Consider the following 22700-nt stretch of genomic DNA (forward strand, 5'->3'; position numbering starts at 1 on the left):
ACCCATCCAGATACATCACTGACCTCACTCATACTGTCATGACCCATCCAGATACATCACTGATCTCACTCATACTGTCATTACCCATCCAGATACATCACTGACCTCACTCATACTGTCACTACCCATCCAGATACATCACTGATCTCACTCATACTGTCATTACACATCCAGATACATCACTGACCTCACTCATACTGTCACTATGCATCCAGAAACATCACTGATCTCACTCAAATAGTCACTACCCATCCAGATACATCACTGACTTCACTCATACTGTCATGACCCATCCAGATACATCACTGATCTCACTCATACTGTCATTACCCATCCAGATACATCACTGACCTCACTCATACTGTCACTACCCATCCAGATGCATCACTGACCTCACTCATACTGTCATTACCCATCCAGATACATCACTGACCTCACTCATACTGTCACTACCCATCCAGATACTTCACTGACCTCACTCATACTGTCATTACCCATTCAGATACATCACTGACCTCACTCATAAACTCACTACCCATCCAGATACATCACTGACCTCACTCATATACTCACTACCCATCCAGATACATCACTGACCTCACTCATACTGTCACTACCCATCCAGATACATCACTGACCTCACTCATACTGTCACTACCCATCCAGTTACATCAGTGACCTCACTCATACTGTCACTACCCATCCAGATACATCACTGATCTCACTCATACTGTCACTACCCATCCAGTTACATCACTGATCTCACTCATACTGTCACTACCCATCCAGATACATCACTGACCTCACTCATACAGTCATTACTCTTCCAGATACATCACTGACCTCACTCATACTGTCACTACCATCCAGATACATCACTGATCTCACTCATACTGTCACTACCCATCCAGTTACATCACTGATCTCACTCATACTGTCACTACCCATCTAGATACATCACTGACCTCACTCATACTGTCACTATCCATCCAGATACATCACTGACCTCACTCATACAGTCATTACTCTTCCAGATACATCACTGACCTCACTCATACTGTCACTACCCATCTAGATACATCACTGACCTCACTCATACTGTCACTACCCATCCAGTTACATCACTGACCTCACTCATACTGTCACTATCCATCCAGATACATCACTGACCTCACTCATACAGTCACTACCCATCCAGATACATCACTGACCTCACTCATACTGTCATGACCCATCCAGATACATCACTGATCTCACTCATACTGTCATTACCCATCCAGTTACATCAGTGACCTCACTCATACTGTCACTACCCATCCAGATACATCACTGACCTCACTCATACTGTCATTACCCATCCAGATACATCACTGACCTCACTCATACTGTCATTACCCATCCAGATACATCACTGACCTCACTCACACTGTTACTACCCATCCAGATACATCACTGATCTCACTCATACTGTCACTGCCCATCCAGATGCATCACTGACCTCACTCATACTGTCACTACGCATCCAGTTACATCACTGACCTCACTCATACTGTCACTACCCATCCAGTTACATCAGTGACCTCACTCATACTGTCACTGCCCATCCAGATACATCACTGACCTCACTCATACTGTCACTGCCCATCCAGATACATCACTGACCTCACTCATACTGTCACTACCCATCCACGTACATCACTGACCTCACTCATACTGTCACTACCCATCCAGATACATCACTGACCTCACTCATACTGTCATTACCCATCAAGATACATCACTGACCTCACTCATACTGTCATTAACCATCTAGTTACATCACTGACCTCACTCATACTGTCACTACCCATCCAGTTACATCACTGACATCACTCATCCTGTCATTACCCTTCTACGTACATCACTGACCTCACTCATACTGTCACTACCCATCCAGATACATCACTGATCTCACTCATACTGTCACTACCCATCCAGATACATCACTGACCTCACTCATATACTCACTACCCATCCAGTTACATAACTGACCTCACTCATACTGTCACTACCCATCCAGATACATCACTGACCTCACTCATACTGTCATTACCTTTCCAGATACATCACTGACCTCACTCATACTGTCATTAACCATCCAGATACATCACTGACCTCACTCATATACTCATTTCCCATCCAGATACATCACTGACTTCACTCATACTGTCACTACCCATCCAGATACATCACTGACTTCACTTATAATGTCATTACCCATCCACGTACATCACTGACCTCACTCATACTGTCACTACCCATCCAGATACATCACTGATCTCACTCATACTGTCACTACCCATCCAGATACATCACTGACCTCACTCATACTGTCACTACCCATCCAGATACATCACTGACCTCACTCATACTGTCATTACCCATCCAGTTACATCACGAACCACACTCATACTGTCATCACCCATCTAGATACATCACTGACCTCACTCATACTGTCACTACCCATCCAGATACATCACTGACCTCACTCATACTGTCACTACCCATCCAGTTGCATCACTGACCTCACTCATACTGTCATTAACCATCCAGATACATCACTGACCTCACTCATATACTCACTACCCATCCAGTTACATCACTGATCTCACTCATACTGTCACAACCCATCCAGATACATCACTGACCTCACTCATACTGTCACTACCCATCCAGATACATCACTGATCTCACTGATACTGTCATTACCCATCCAGATACATCACTGACCTCACTCATACTGTCACTACCCATCCAGATACATCACTGACCTCACTCATACTGTCATTACCTATCCAGATATATCCCTGATCTCACTCATACTGTCACTACCCATCCAGTTACATCACTGACCTCACTGATACTGTCATTACCCATCCAGATACATCACTGACCTCACTCATACTGTCACTACCCATCCAGATACATCACTGACCTCACTCATACTGTCATTACCCATGCACGTACATCACTGACCTCACTCATACTGTCACTACCCATCCAGATACATCACTGATCTCACTCATACTGTCACTGCCCATCCAGATGCATCACTGACCTCACTCATACTGTCACTACGCATCCAGTTACATCATTGACCTCACTCATACTGTCACTACCCATCCAGTTACATCAGTGACCTCACTCATACTGTCACTGCCCATCCAGATACATCACTGACCTCACTCATACTGTCACTGCCCATCCAGATACATCACTGACCTCACTCATACTGTCACTACCCATCCACGTACATCACTGACCTCACTCATACTGTCACTACCCATCCAGATACATCACTGACCTCACTCATACTGTCATTACCCATCCAGATACATCACTGACCTCACTCATACTGTCATTACCCATCTAGTTACATCACTGATCTTACTCATACTGTCACTATCCATCCAGTTACATCACTGACCTCACTCATACTGTCATTACCCATCTCGTTAAATCACTGACCTCACTCATACTGTCACTACCCATCCAGTTACATCACTGACATCACTCATCCTGTCATTACCCTTCTACGTACATCACTGACCTCACTCATACTGTCACTATCCATCCAGATACATCACTGACCTCACTCATACTGTCATTACCCATCTAGTTACATCACTGACCTCACTCATACTGTCACTACCCATCCAGTTACATCACTGACATCACTCATCCTGTCATTACCCTTCTACGTACATCACTGACCTCACTCATACTGTCACTAACCATCCAGATACATCACTGATCTCACTCATACTGTCACTACCCATCCAGATACATCACTGACCTCACTCATATACTCACTACCCATCCAGATACATCACTGACCTCACTCATACTGTCACTACTCATCCAGATACATCACTGACCTCACTCATACAGTTACTATCCATCCAGTTACATCACTGACCTCACTCATACTGTCATTACCCATCCACGTACATCACTGACCTCACTCATACTGTCATTACCCATCCAGATACATCACTGACATCACTCATACTGTCACTACCCATCCAGATACATCACTGACCTCACTCATACTGTCACTACCCATCCAGATACATCACTGATCTCACTCATACTGTCATTACCCATCCAGATACATCACTGACCTCACTCATACTGTCACTACCCATCCAGATACATCACTGACCTCACTCATACTGTCATTACCCATCCAGATACATCACTGACCTCACTCATACTGTCACTACCCATCCAGATACTTCACTGACCTCACTCATACTGTCATTACCCATTCAGATACATCACTGACCTCACTCATACTGTCACTACCCATCCAGATACATCACTGACCTCACTCATACTGTCATTACCCATCCAGATACATCACTGACCTCACTCATATACTCACTACCCATCCAGATACATCACTGACCTCACTCATACTGTCACTACCCATCCAGATACATCACTGACCTCACTCATACTGTCATTACCCATCCAGATATATCCCTGATCTCACTCATACTGTCACTACCCATCCAGTTACATCACCGATCTCACTCATACTGTCACTATCCATCCAGATACATCACTGACCTCACTCATACTGTCACTACCCATCCAGATACATCACTGACCTCACTCATACTGTCATTACCCATCCAGATACATCACTGACCTCACTCATACTGTCACTACCCATCCAGATACATCACTGACCTCACTCATACTGTCATTACCCATCCAGATATATCCCTGATCTCACTCATACTGTCACTACCCATCCAGTTACATCACTGATCTCACTCATACTGTCACTATCCATCCAGATACATCACTGACCTCACTCATACTGTCACTACCCATCCAGATACATCACTGACCTCACTCATACTGTCATTACCCATCCAGATACATCACTGACCTCACTCACACTGTTACTACCCATCCAGATACATCACTGATCTCACTCATACTGTCACTGCCCATCCAGATGCATCACTGACCTCACTCATACTGTCACTACGCATCCAGTTACATCACTGACCTCACTCATACTGTCACTACCCATCCAGTTACATCAGTGACCTCACTCATACTGTCACTGCCCATCCAGATACATCACTGACCTCACTCATACTGTCACTGCCCATCCAGATACATCACTGACCTCACTCATACTGTCACTACCCATCCACGTACATCACTGACCTCACTCATACTGTCACTACCCATCCAGATACATCACTGACCTCACTCATACTGTCATTACCCATCAAGATACATCACTGACCTCACTCATACTGTCATTAACCATCCAGATACATCACTGACCTCACTCATACTGTCATTACCCATCTAGTTACATCACTGACCTCACTCATACTGTCACTACCCATCCAGTTACATCACTGACATCACTCATCCTGTCATTACCCTTCTACGTACATCACTGACCTCACTCATACTGTCACTACCCATCCAGATACATCACTGATCTCACTCATACTGTCACTACCCATCCAGATACATCACTGACCTCACTCATATACTCACTACCCATCCAGTTACATAACTGACCTCACTCATACTGTCACTACCCATCCAGATACATCACTGACCTCACTCATACTGTCATTACCTTTCCAGATACATCACTGACCTCACTCATACTGTCATTAACCATCCAGATACATCACTGACCTCACTCATATACTCATTTCCCATCCAGATACATCACTGACATCACTCATACTGTCACTACCCATCCAGATACATCACTGACCTCACTTATAATGTCATTACCCATCCACGTACATCACTGACCTCACTCATACTGTCACTACCCATCCAGATACATCACTGATCTCACTCATACTGTCACTACCCATCCAGATACATCACTGACCTCACTCATAATGTCACTACCCATCCAGATACATCACTGACCTCACTCATACTGTCATTACCCATCCAGTTACATCACGAACCACACTCATACTGTCATTACCCATCAAGATACATCACTGACCTCACTCATACTGTCATTAACCATCCAGATACATCACTGACCTCACTCATACTGTCATTACCCATCTAGTTACATCACTGACCTCACTCATACTGTCACTACCCATCCAGATACATCACTGACCTCACTCAAATAGTCACTACCCATCCAGATACATCACTGACCTCACTCATACTGTCATGACCCATCCAGATACATCACTGATCTCACTCATACTGTCATTACCCATCCAGATACATCACTGACCTCACTCATACTGTCACTACCCATCCAGATACATCACTGATCTCACTCATACTGTCATTACACATCCAGATACATCACTGACCTCACTCATACTGTCACTATGCATCCAGAAACATCACTGATCTCACTCAAATAGTCACTACCCATCCAGATACATCACTGACTTCACTCATACTGTCATGACCCATCCAGATACATCACTGATCTCACTCATACTGTCATTACCCATCCAGATACATCACTGACCTCACTCATACTGTCACTACCCATCCAGATGCATCACTGACCTCACTCATACTGTCATTACCCATCCAGATACATCACTGACCTCACTCATACTGTCACTACCCATCCAGATACTTCACTGACCTCACTCATACTGTCATTACCCATTCAGATACATCACTGACCTCACTCATAAACTCACTACCCATCCAGATACATCACTGACCTCACTCATATACTCACTACCCATCCAGATACATCACTGACCTCACTCATACTGTCACTACCCATCCAGATACATCACTGACCTCACTCATACTGTCACTACCCATCCAGTTACATCAGTGACCTCACTCATACTGTCACTACCCATCCAGATACATCACTGATCTCACTCATACTGTCACTACCCATCCAGTTACATCACTGATCTCACTCATACTGTCACTACCCATCCAGATACATCACTGACCTCACTCATACAGTCATTACTCTTCCAGATACATCACTGACCTCACTCATACTGTCACTACCATCCAGATACATCACTGATCTCACTCATACTGTCACTACCCATCCAGTTACATCACTGATCTCACTCATACTGTCACTACCCATCTAGATACATCACTGACCTCACTCATACTGTCACTATCCATCCAGATACATCACTGACCTCACTCATACAGTCATTACTCTTCCAGATACATCACTGACCTCACTCATACTGTCACTACCCATCTAGATACATCACTGACCTCACTCATACTGTCACTACCCATCCAGTTACATCACTGACCTCACTCATACTGTCACTATCCATCCAGATACATCACTGACCTCACTCATACAGTCACTACCCATCCAGATACATCACTGACCTCACTCATACTGTCATGACCCATCCAGATACATCACTGATCTCACTCATACTGTCATTACCCATCCAGTTACATCAGTGACCTCACTCATACTGTCACTACCCATCCAGATACATCACTGACCTCACTCATACTGTCATTACCCATCCAGATACATCACTGACCTCACTCATACTGTCATTACCCATCCAGATACATCACTGACCTCACTCACACTGTTACTACCCATCCAGATACATCACTGATCTCACTCATACTGTCACTGCCCATCCAGATGCATCACTGACCTCACTCATACTGTCACTACGCATCCAGTTACATCACTGACCTCACTCATACTGTCACTACCCATCCAGTTACATCAGTGACCTCACTCATACTGTCACTGCCCATCCAGATACATCACTGACCTCACTCATACTGTCACTGCCCATCCAGATACATCACTGACCTCACTCATACTGTCACTACCCATCCACGTACATCACTGACCTCACTCATACTGTCACTACCCATCCAGATACATCACTGACCTCACTCATACTGTCATTACCCATCAAGATACATCACTGACCTCACTCATACTGTCATTAACCATCTAGTTACATCACTGACCTCACTCATACTGTCACTACCCATCCAGTTACATCACTGACATCACTCATCCTGTCATTACCCTTCTACGTACATCACTGACCTCACTCATACTGTCACTACCCATCCAGATACATCACTGATCTCACTCATACTGTCACTACCCATCCAGATACATCACTGACCTCACTCATATACTCACTACCCATCCAGTTACATAACTGACCTCACTCATACTGTCACTACCCATCCAGATACATCACTGACCTCACTCATACTGTCATTACCTTTCCAGATACATCACTGACCTCACTCATACTGTCATTAACCATCCAGATACATCACTGACCTCACTCATATACTCATTTCCCATCCAGATACATCACTGACTTCACTCATACTGTCACTACCCATCCAGATACATCACTGACTTCACTTATAATGTCATTACCCATCCACGTACATCACTGACCTCACTCATACTGTCACTACCCATCCAGATACATCACTGATCTCACTCATACTGTCACTACCCATCCAGATACATCACTGACCTCACTCATACTGTCACTACCCATCCAGATACATCACTGACCTCACTCATACTGTCATTACCCATCCAGTTACATCACGAACCACACTCATACTGTCATCACCCATCTAGATACATCACTGACCTCACTCATACTGTCACTACCCATCCAGATACATCACTGACCTCACTCATACTGTCACTACCCATCCAGTTGCATCACTGACCTCACTCATACTGTCATTAACCATCCAGATACATCACTGACCTCACTCATATACTCACTACCCATCCAGTTACATCACTGATCTCACTCATACTGTCACAACCCATCCAGATACATCACTGACCTCACTCATACTGTCACTACCCATCCAGATACATCACTGATCTCACTGATACTGTCATTACCCATCCAGATACATCACTGACCTCACTCATACTGTCACTACCCATCCAGATACATCACTGACCTCACTCATACTGTCATTACCTATCCAGATATATCCCTGATCTCACTCATACTGTCACTACCCATCCAGTTACATCACTGACCTCACTGATACTGTCATTACCCATCCAGATACATCACTGACCTCACTCATACTGTCACTACCCATCCAGATACATCACTGACCTCACTCATACTGTCATTACCCATGCACGTACATCACTGACCTCACTCATACTGTCACTACCCATCCAGATACATCACTGATCTCACTCATACTGTCACTGCCCATCCAGATGCATCACTGACCTCACTCATACTGTCACTACGCATCCAGTTACATCATTGACCTCACTCATACTGTCACTACCCATCCAGTTACATCAGTGACCTCACTCATACTGTCACTGCCCATCCAGATACATCACTGACCTCACTCATACTGTCACTGCCCATCCAGATACATCACTGACCTCACTCATACTGTCACTACCCATCCACGTACATCACTGACCTCACTCATACTGTCACTACCCATCCAGATACATCACTGACCTCACTCATACTGTCATTACCCATCCAGATACATCACTGACCTCACTCATACTGTCATTACCCATCTAGTTACATCACTGATCTTACTCATACTGTCACTATCCATCCAGTTACATCACTGACCTCACTCATACTGTCATTACCCATCTCGTTAAATCACTGACCTCACTCATACTGTCACTACCCATCCAGTTACATCACTGACATCACTCATCCTGTCATTACCCTTCTACGTACATCACTGACCTCACTCATACTGTCACTATCCATCCAGATACATCACTGACCTCACTCATACTGTCATTACCCATCTAGTTACATCACTGACCTCACTCATACTGTCACTACCCATCCAGTTACATCACTGACATCACTCATCCTGTCATTACCCTTCTACGTACATCACTGACCTCACTCATACTGTCACTAACCATCCAGATACATCACTGATCTCACTCATACTGTCACTACCCATCCAGATACATCACTGACCTCACTCATATACTCACTACCCATCCAGATACATCACTGACCTCACTCATACTGTCACTACTCATCCAGATACATCACTGACCTCACTCATACAGTTACTATCCATCCAGTTACATCACTGACCTCACTCATACTGTCATTACCCATCCACGTACATCACTGACCTCACTCATACTGTCATTACCCATCCAGATACATCACTGACATCACTCATACTGTCACTACCCATCCAGATACATCACTGACCTCACTCATACTGTCACTACCCATCCACGTACATCACTGACCTCACTTATAATGTCATTACACATCCACGTACATCACTGACCTCACTCATATTGTCACTACCCATCCAGATACATCACTGACCTCACTCATACTGTCACTACCCATCCAGTTACATCACTGACCTCACTCATACTGTCACTACCCATCCAGATACATCACTGATCTCACTCATACTGTCATTACCCATCCAGATACATCACTGACCTCACTCATATACTCACTACCCATCCACGTACATCACTGACCTCACTCATACTGTCTCGACCCATCCAGATACATCACTGACCTCACTCATATACTCACTACCCATCCACGTACATCACTGACCTCACTCATACTGTCTCTACCCATCCAGATACATCACTGACCTCACTCATACAGTCATTACCCATCCAGATACATCACTGACCTCACTCATACTGTCATTACCCATCCAGTTACATCACTAACCTCACTCATACTGTCATCACCCATCTAGATACATCACTGACCTCACTCATACTGTCACTACCCATCCAGATACATCACTGACCTCACTCATACTGTCACTACCCATCCAGTTGCATCACTGACCTCACTCATACTGTCATTAACCATCCAGATACATCACTGACCTCACTCATATACTCACTACCCATCCAGTTACATCACTGACCTCACTCATACTGTCATTATCCATCCAGATACATCACTGACCTCACTCATATACTCACTACCCATCCAGTTACATCACTGACCTCACTCATACTGTCATTATCCATCCAGATACATCACTGACCTCACTCATACAGTCACTACCCATCCAGATACATCACTGACCTCACTCATACTGTCACTACCCATCCAGTTACATCACTGACCTCACTCATACTGTCATTACCCATCCAGATACATCAGTGACCTCACTCATACTGTCATTACCCATCCAGTTACATCACTAACCTTACTCATACTGTCACTACGCATCCAGATACATCACTGACCTCACTCATACTGTCATTACCCATCCAGATACATCACTGACCTCACTCATACTGTCACTACCCATCCAGATACATCACTGATCTCACTCATACTGTCACTACCCATCCAGATACATCACTGACCTCACTCACACTGTCACTACCCATCCAGATACATCACTGATCTCACTCATACTTTCATTACCCATCCAGATACATCACTGATCTCACTCATACTGTCACTACCCATCCAGATACATCACTGACCTCACTCATACAGTCACTACCCATCCAGATACATCACTGACCTCACTCATACTGTCATGACCCATCCAGATACATCACAGATCTCACTCATACTGTCATTACCCATCCAGATACATCACTGACCTCACTCATACTGTCACTACCCATCCAGATACATCACTGACCTCACTCATACTGTCACTACCCATCCAGATACATCACTGACCTCACTCATACAGTCACTACCCATCCAGTTACATCACTGACCTCACTCATACTGTCACTACACATCCAGATACATCACTGACCTCACTCATACTATCACTACCCATCCAGATACATCACTGATCTCACTCATACTGTTATTACCCATCCAGATACATCACTGACCTCACTCATACTGTCACTACCCATCCAGATACATCACTGACCTCACTCATACAGTCACTACCCATCCAGTTACATCACTGACCTCACTCATACTGTCACTACACATCCAGATACATCACTGACCTCACTCATACTGTCACTACCCATCCAGATACATCACTGATCTCACTCATACTGTTATTACCCATCGAGATACATCACTGACATCACTCATACTGTCATTACCCATCCAGATACATCACTGACCTCACTCATACTGTCACTACCCATCCAGATACATCACTGACCTCACTCATACTGTCACTATCCATCCAGTTACATCACTGACCTCACTCAAACTGTCATTACCCATCCACGTACATCACTGACCTCACTCATACTGTCATTACCCATCCAGATACATCACTGACCTCACTCATACTGTCACTACCCATCCAGATACATCACTGATCTCACTCAAACTGTCATTACCCGTCCAGATACATCACTGACCTCACTCATACTGTCACTACCCATCCAGATACATCACTGACCTCACTCATACTGTAATTACCCATCCAGATACATCACTGACCTCCCTCATATACTCACTACCCATCCAGATACATCACTGAGCTCACTCATATACTCACTGCCCATCCAGATACATCACTGACCTCACTCATACTGTCATTACCCATCCAGTTACATCACTGACCTCACTCATACTGTCATTACCCATCCAGATACATCACTGACCTCACTCATACTGTCACTATCAATCCAGATACATCACTGACCTCACTCATACTGTCACTACCCATCCAGTTACATCACTGACCTCACTCATACTGTCACTACCCATCCAGATACATCACTGACCTCACTCATACTGTCACTACCCATCCAGTTACATCACTGATCCCACTCATTCTGTCATTACCCATCCAGTTACGTCACTGATCTCACTCATACTGTCACTACCCTTCCAGATACGTCACTGACCTCACTCATTTACTCACTACCCATCCAAATACATCACTGACCTCACTCATACTGTCACTACCCATCCAGTTACATCACTGACCTCACTCATACAGTCACTACCCATCCAGTTACATCACTGACCTCACTCATACTGTCACTACCCATCCAGTTGCATCACTGACCTCACTCATACTGTCACTACCCATCCAGATACATCACTGACATCACTCATACTGTCATTACCCGTCCACGTACATCACTGACCTCACTCATACTGTCACTACCCATCCAGATACATCACTGACCTCACTCATACTGTCACTACCCATCCAGATACATCAGTGACATCACTCATACTGTCATTACCCATCCACGTACATCACTGACCTCACTCATACTGTCACTACACATCCAGATACATCACTGACCTCACTCATACTGTCACTACCCATCCAGATACATCACTGATCTCACTCATACTGTTATTACCCATCGAGATACATCACTGACATCACTCATACTGTCATTACCCATCCAGATACATCACTGACCTCACTCATACTGTCACTACCCATCCAGATACATCACTGACCTCACTCATACTGTCACTATCCATCCAGTTACATCACTGACCTCACTCAAACTGTCATTACCCATCCACGTACATCACTGACCTCACTCATACTGTCATTACCCATCCAGATACATCACTGACCTCACTCATACTGTCACTACCCATCCAGATACATCACTAATCTCACTCATACTGTCATGACCCATCCAGATACACCACTGATCTCACTCATACTGTCATTACCCATCCAGATACCTCACTGACCTCACTCATACTGTCACTACCCATCCAGATACATCACTGATCTCACTCAAACTGTCATTACCCGTCCAGATACATCACTGACCTCACTCATACTGTCACTACCCATCCAGATACATCACTGACCTCACTCATACTGTAATTACCCATCCAGATACATCACTGACCTCCCTCATATACTCACTACCCATCCAGATACATCACTGAGCTCACTCATATACTCACTGCCCATCCAGATACATCACTGACCTCACTCATACTGTCATTACCCATCCAGTTACATCACTGACCTCACTCATACTGTCATTACCCATCCAGATACATCACTGACCTCACTCATACTGTCACTATCAATCCAGATACATCACTGACCTCACTCATACTGTCACTACCCATCCAGTTACATCACTGACCTCACTCATACTGTCACTACCCATCCAGATACATCACTGACCTCACTCATACTGTCACTACCCATCCAGTTACATCACTGATCCCACTCATTCTGTCATTACCCATCCAGTTACGTCACTGATCTCACTCATACTGTCACTACCCTTCCAGATACGTCACTGACCTCACTCATTTACTCACTACCCATCCAAATACATCACTGACCTCACTCATACTGTCACTACCCATCCAGTTACATCACTGACCTCACTCATACAGTCACTACCCATCCAGTTACATCACTGACCTCACTCATACTGTCACTACCCATCCAGTTGCATCACTGACCTCACTCATACTGTCACTACCCATCCAGATACATCACTGACATCACTCATACTGTCATTACCCGTCCACGTACATCACTGACCTCACTCATACTGTCACTACCCATCCAGATACATCACTGACCTCACTCATACTGTCACTACCCATCCAGATACATCAGTGACATCACTCATACTGTCATTACCCATCCACGTACATCACTGACCTCACTCATACTGTCATTACCCATCCAGATACATCACTGACATCACTCATTCTGTCATTACCCATCCACGTACACCACTGACCTCACTCATACTGTCACTACCCATCCAGATACATCACTGATCCCACTCATACAGTGACTACCCATCCAGATACATCACTGACCTCACTCATACTGTCACTATCCATCCAGATACATCACTGACCTCACTCATACTGTCACTACCCATTCACGTACATCACTGACCTCACTCATACTGTCACTACCCATCCAGATACATCACTGATCTCACTCATACAGTCATTAACCATCCAGATACATCACTGATCTCACTCATACTGTCACTACTCATCTAGATACATCACTGACCTCACTCATATACTCACTACCCATCCACGTACATCACTGACCTCACTCATACTGTCTCTACCCATCCAGATACATCACTGACCTCACTCATACAGTCATTACCCATCGGGATACATCACTGACCTCACTCATACTGTCACTACCCATCCAGTTACATCACTGACCTCACTCATACTGTCATTACCCATCCAGATACATCAGTGACCTCACTCATACTGTCATTACCCATCCAGTTACATCACTAACCTTACTCAAACTGTCACTACGCATCCAGATACATCACTGATCTCACTCATACTGTTATTACCCATCCAGACACATCACTGACCTCACTCATACTGTCACTTCCCATCCAGATAAATCACTGATCTCACTCATACTGTTATTACCCATCGAGATACATCACTGACCTCATTCATACTGTCATTACCCATCCACGTACATCACTGACCTCACTCATACTGTCACTACCCATCCAGATACATCACTGACCTCACTCATACTGTCATTACCCATCCAGATACATCACTGACCTCACTCATATACTCACTACCCATCCAGATACATCACTGACCTCACTCATACTGTCACTACCCATCCAGTTACATCACTGATCTCACTCATACTGTCACTACCCATCCAGATACATCACTGACCTCACTCATATACTCACTACCCATCCAGATATATCACTGACCTCACTCATACTGTCACTACCCATCCTGATACATCACTGACCTCAGTCATACTGTCATTACCCATCCAGATACATCACTGACCTCACTCATACTGTCACTACCCATCCAGATACATCACTGACCTCACTCATACTGTCACTACCCATCCAGATACATCACTGATCTCACTCATACTGTCACTACCCATCCAGATACATCACTGACCTCACTCATACTGTCAATACCCATCCACGTACATCACTGACCTCACTCATACTATCGCTGCCCATCCAGATACATCACTGACCTCACTCATACTGTCACTACCCATCCAGATACATCACTGACCTCACTCATACTGTCACTACCCATCCAGATACATCACTGACATCACTCATACTGTCATGACCCATCCAGATACATCACTGACCTCACTCATACTGTCACTACCCATCCAGATACATCACTGACATCACTCATACTGTCATTACCCATCCACGTACATCACTGACCTCACTCATACTATCGCTGCCCATCCAGATACATCACTGACCTCACTCATACTGTCACTACCCATCCAGATACATCACTGACCTCACTCATACTGTCACTTCCCATCCAGATAAATCACTGATCTCACTCATACTGTTATTACCCATCGAGATACATCACTGACCTCACTCATACTGTCAATACCCATCCACGTACATCACTGACCTCACTCATACTGTCATTACCCATCCAGATACATCACTGACCTCACTCATATACTCACTACCCATCCAGATACATCACTGACCTCACTCATACTGTCACTACCCATCCAGATACATCACTGACCTCACTCATACTGTCACTACCCATCCAGTTACATCAGTGACCTCACTCATACTGTCACTACCCATCCAGATACATCACTGACCTCACTCATACTGTCACTACCCATCCAGTTACATCACTGATCTTACTCATTCTGTCATTACCCATCCAGTTACTTCACTGATCTCACTCATACTGTCACTACCCATCCAGATACATCACTGACCTCACTCATATACTCACTACCCATCCAGATATATCACTGACCTCACTCATACTGTCACTACCCATCCTGATACATCACTGACCTCAGTCATACTGTCATTACCCATCCAGATACATCACTGACCTCACTCATACTGTCATTACCCATCTAGTTACATCACTGACCTCACTCATATACTCACTACTCATCCAGATACATCACTGACCTTACTTATACTGTCACTACCCATCCAGATACATCACTGATCTCACTCATACTGTCACTACCCATCCAGATACATCACTGACCTCACTCATACTGTCAATACCCATCCACGTACATCACTGACCTCACTCATACTATCGCTGCCCATCCAGATACATCACTGACCTCACTCATACTGTCACTACCCATCCAGTTACATCACTGACCTCACTCATACTGTCACTATCCATCCAGTTACATCACTGACCTCACTCATACTGTCATTACCCATCCACGTACATCAGTGACCTCACTCATACTGTCATTACCATCCAGTTACATCACTGACCTCACTCATACTGTCAATACCCATCCACGTACATCACTGACCTCACTCATACTATCGCTGCCCATCCAGATACATCACTGACCTCACTCATACTGTCACTACCCATCCAGTTACATCACTGACCTCACTCATACTGTCATTACCCATCAACGTACATCACTGACCTCACTCATACTGTCACTATCCATCCAGTTACATCACCGACCTCACTCATACTGTCATTACCCATCCACGTACATCACTGACCTCACTCATACTGTCACTACGCATCCAGATACATCACTGATCTCACTCATACTGTTATTACCCATCCAGATACATCACTGACCTCACTCATACTGTCACTACCCATCCAGATACATCACTGATCTCACTCATACTGTTATTACCCATCGAGATACATCACTGACCTAATTCATACTGTCACTACCCATCCAGATACATCACTGACCTCACTCATACTGTCATTAACCATCCACGTACATCACTGACCTCACTCATACTGTCACTGCCCATCCAGATACATCACTGACCTCACTCATACTGTCACTACCCATCCAGTTGCATCACTGACCTCACTCACACTGTCATTACCCATCCAGATACATCACTGATCTCACTCATTCTGTCATTACCCATCCAGTTACATCACTGATCTCACTCATACTGTCACTACCCATCCAGATACATCACTGACCTCACTCATATACTCACTACCCATCCAGATATATCACTGACCTCACTCATACTGTCACTACCCATCCTGATACATCACTGACCTCACTCATACTGTCATTACGCATCCAGTTACATGAGTGACCTCACTCATACTGTCAGTACCCATCCAGATACATCACTGACCTCACTCATACTGTCACTACCCATCCAGATACATCACTGACCTCACTCATACAGTCACTACCCATCCAGTTACATCACTGACCTCACTCATACTGTCACTACACATCCAGATACATCACTGACCTCACTCATACTGTCACTACCCATCCAGATACATCACTGATCTCACTCATACTGTTATTACCCATCGGGATACATCACTGACATCACTCATACTGTCATTACCCATCCAGATACATCACTGACCTCACTCATACTGTCACTACCCATCCAGATACATCACTGACCTCACTCATACTGTCACTATCCATCCAGTTACATCACTGACCTCACTCATACTGTCATTACCCATCCACGTACATCACTGACCTCACTCATACTGTCATTACCCATCCAGATACATCACTGACCTCACTCATACTGTCACTACCCATCCAGATACATCACTAATCTCACTCATACTGTCATGACCCATCCAGATACACCACTGATCTCACTCATACTGTCATTACCCATCCAGATACATCACTGACCTCACTCATACTGTCAATACCCATCCACGTACATCACTGACCTCACTCATACTGTCATTACCCATCCAGATACATCACTGACCTCACTCATATACTCACTACCCATCCAGATACATCACTGACCTCACTCATACTGTCACTACCCATCCAGATACATCACTGACCTCACTCATACTGTCACTACCCATCCAGTTACATCAGTGACCTCACTCATACTGTCACTACCCATCCAGATACATCACTGACCTCACTCATACTGTCACTACCCATCCAGTTACATCACTGATCTTACTCATTCTGTCATTACCCATCCAGTTACTTCACTGATCTCACTCATACTGTCACTACCCATCCAGATACATCACTGACCTCACTCATATACTCACTACCCATCCAGATATATCACTGACCTCACTCATACTGTCACTACCCATCCTGATACATCACTGACCTCAGTCATACTGTCATTACCCATCCAGATACATCACTGACCTCACTCATACTGTCATTACCCATCTAGTTACATCACTGACCTCACTCATATACTCACTACTCATCCAGATACATCACTGACCTTACTTATACTGTCACTACCCATCCAGATACATCACTGATCTCACTCATACTGTCACTACCCATCCAGATACATCACTGACCTCACTCATACTGTCAATACCCATCCACGTACATCACTGACCTCACTCATACTATCGCTGCCCATCCAGATACATCACTGACCTCACTCATACTGTCACTACCCATCCAGTTACATCACTGACCTCACTCATACTGTCACTATCCATCCAGTTACATCACTGACCTCACTCATACTGTCATTACCCATCCACGTACATCAGTGACCTCACTCATACTGTCATTACCATCCAGTTACATCACTGACCTCACTCATACTGTCAATACCCATCCACGTACATCACTGACCTCACTCATACTATCGCTGCCCATCCAGATACATCACTGACCTCACTCATACTGTCACTACCCATCCAGTTACATCACTGACCTCACTCATACTGTCATTACCCATCAACGTACATCACTGACCTCACTCATACTGTCACTATCCATCCAGTTACATCACCGACCTCACTCATACTGTCATTACCCATCCACGTACATCACTGACCTCACTCATACTGTCACTACGCATCCAGATACATCACTGATCTCACTCATACTGTTATTACCCATCCAGATACATCACTGACCTCACTCATACTGTCACTACCCATCCAGATACATCACTGATCTCACTCATACTGTTATTACCCATCGAGATACATCACTGACCTAATTCATACTGTCACTACCCATCCAGATACATCACTGACCTCACTCATACTGTCATTAACCATCCACGTACATCACTGACCTCACTCATACTGTCACTGCCCATCCAGATACATCACTGACCTCACTCATACTGTCACTACCCATCCAGTTGCATCACTGACCTCACTCACACTGTCATTACCCATCCAGATACATCACTGATCTCACTCATTCTGTCATTACCCATCCAGTTACATCACTGATCTCACTCATACTGTCACTACCCATCCAGATACATCACTGACCTCACTCATATACTCACTACCCATCCAGATATATCACTGACCTCACTCATACTGTCACTACCCATCCTGATACATCACTGACCTCACTCATACTGTCATTACGCATCCAGTTACATGAGTGACCTCACTCATACTGTCAGTACCCATCCAGATACATCACTGACCTCACTCATACTGTCACTACCCATCCAGATACATCACTGACCTCACTCATACAGTCACTACCCATCCAGTTACATCACTGACCTCACTCATACTGTCACTACACATCCAGATACATCACTGACCTCACTCATACTGTCACTACCCATCCAGATACATCACTGATCTCACTCATACTGTTATTACCCATCGGGATACATCACTGACATCACTCATACTGTCATTACCCATCCAGATACATCACTGACCTCACTCATACTGTCACTACCCATCCAGATACATCACTGACCTCACTCATACTGTCACTATCCATCCAGTTACATCACTGACCTCACTCATACTGTCATTACCCATCCACGTACATCACTGACCTCACTCATACTGTCATTACCCATCCAGATACATCACTGACCTCACTCATACTGTCACTACCCATCCAGATACATCACTAATCTCACTCATACTGTCATGACCCATCCAGATACACCACTGATCTCACTCATACTGTCATTACCCATCCAGATACATCACTGACCTCACTCATACTGTCACTACCCATCCAGATACATCACTGATCTCACTCAAACTGTCATTACCCGTCCAGATACATCACTGACCTCACTCATACTGTCACTACCCATCCAGATACATCACTGACCTCACTCATACTGTAATTACCCATCCAGATACATCACTGACCTCCCTCATATACTCACTACCCATCCAGATACATCACTGAGCTCACTCATATACTCACTGCCCATCCAGATACATCACTGACCTCACTCATACTGTCATTACCCATCCAGTTACATCACTGACCTCACTCATACTGTCATTACCCATCCAGATACATCACTGACCTCACTCATACTGTCACTATCAATCCAGATACATCACTGACCTCACTCATACTGTCACTACACATCCAGATACATCACTGACCTCACTCATACTGTCACTACCCATCCAGATACATCACTGATCTCACTCATACTGTTATTACCCATCGAGATACATCACTGACATCACTCATACTGTCATTACCCATCCAGATACATCACTGACCTCACTCATACTGTCACTACCCATCCAGATACATCACTGACCTCACTCATACTGTCACTATCCATCCAGTTACATCACTGACCTCACTCAAACTGTCATTACCCATCCACGTACATCACTGACCTCACTCATACTGTCATTACCCATCCAGATACATCACTGACCTCACTCATACTGTCACTACCCATCCAGATACATCACTAATCTCACTCATACTGTCATGACCCATCCAGATACACCACTGATCTCACTCATACTGTCATTACCCATCCAGATACCTCACTGACCTCACTCATACTGTCACTACCCATCCAGATACATCACTGATCTCACTCAAACTGTCATTACCCGTCCAGATACATCACTGACCTCACTCATACTGTCACTACCCATCCAGATACATCACTGACCTCACTCATACTGTAATTACCCATCCAGATACATCACTGACCTCCCTCATATACTCACTACCCATCCAGATACATCACTGAGCTCACTCATATACTCACTGCCCATCCAGATACATCACTGACCTCACTCATACTGTCATTACCCATCCAGTTACATCACTGACCTCACTCATACTGTCATTACCCATCCAGATACATCACTGACCTCACTCATACTGTCACTATCAATCCAGATACATCACTGACCTCACTCATACTGTCACTACCCATCCAGTTACATCACTGACCTCACTCATACTGTCACTACCCATCCAGATACATCACTGACCTCACTCATACTGTCACTACCCATCCAGTTACATCACTGATCCCACTCATTCTGTCATTACCCATCCAGTTACGTCACTGATCTCACTCATACTGTCACTACCCTTCCAGATACGTCACTGACCTCACTCATTTACTCACTACCCATCCAAATACATCACTGACCTCACTCATACTGTCACTACCCATCCAGTTACATCACTGACCTCACTCATACAGTCACTACCCATCCAGTTACATCACTGACCTCACTCATACTGTCACTACCCATCCAGTTGCATCACTGACCTCACTCATACTGTCACTACCCATCCAGATACATCACTGACATCACTCATACTGTCATTACCCGTCCACGTACATCACTGACCTCACTCATACTGTCACTACCCATCCAGATACATCACTGACCTCACTCATACTGTCACTACCCATCCAGATACATCAGTGACATCACTCA

This window comes from Pristiophorus japonicus, chromosome 7, assembly GCF_044704955.1.
Source record: "Pristiophorus japonicus isolate sPriJap1 chromosome 7, sPriJap1.hap1, whole genome shotgun sequence".
In the NCBI taxonomy this organism is placed as follows: Eukaryota; Metazoa; Chordata; class Chondrichthyes; family Pristiophoridae; genus Pristiophorus; species Pristiophorus japonicus.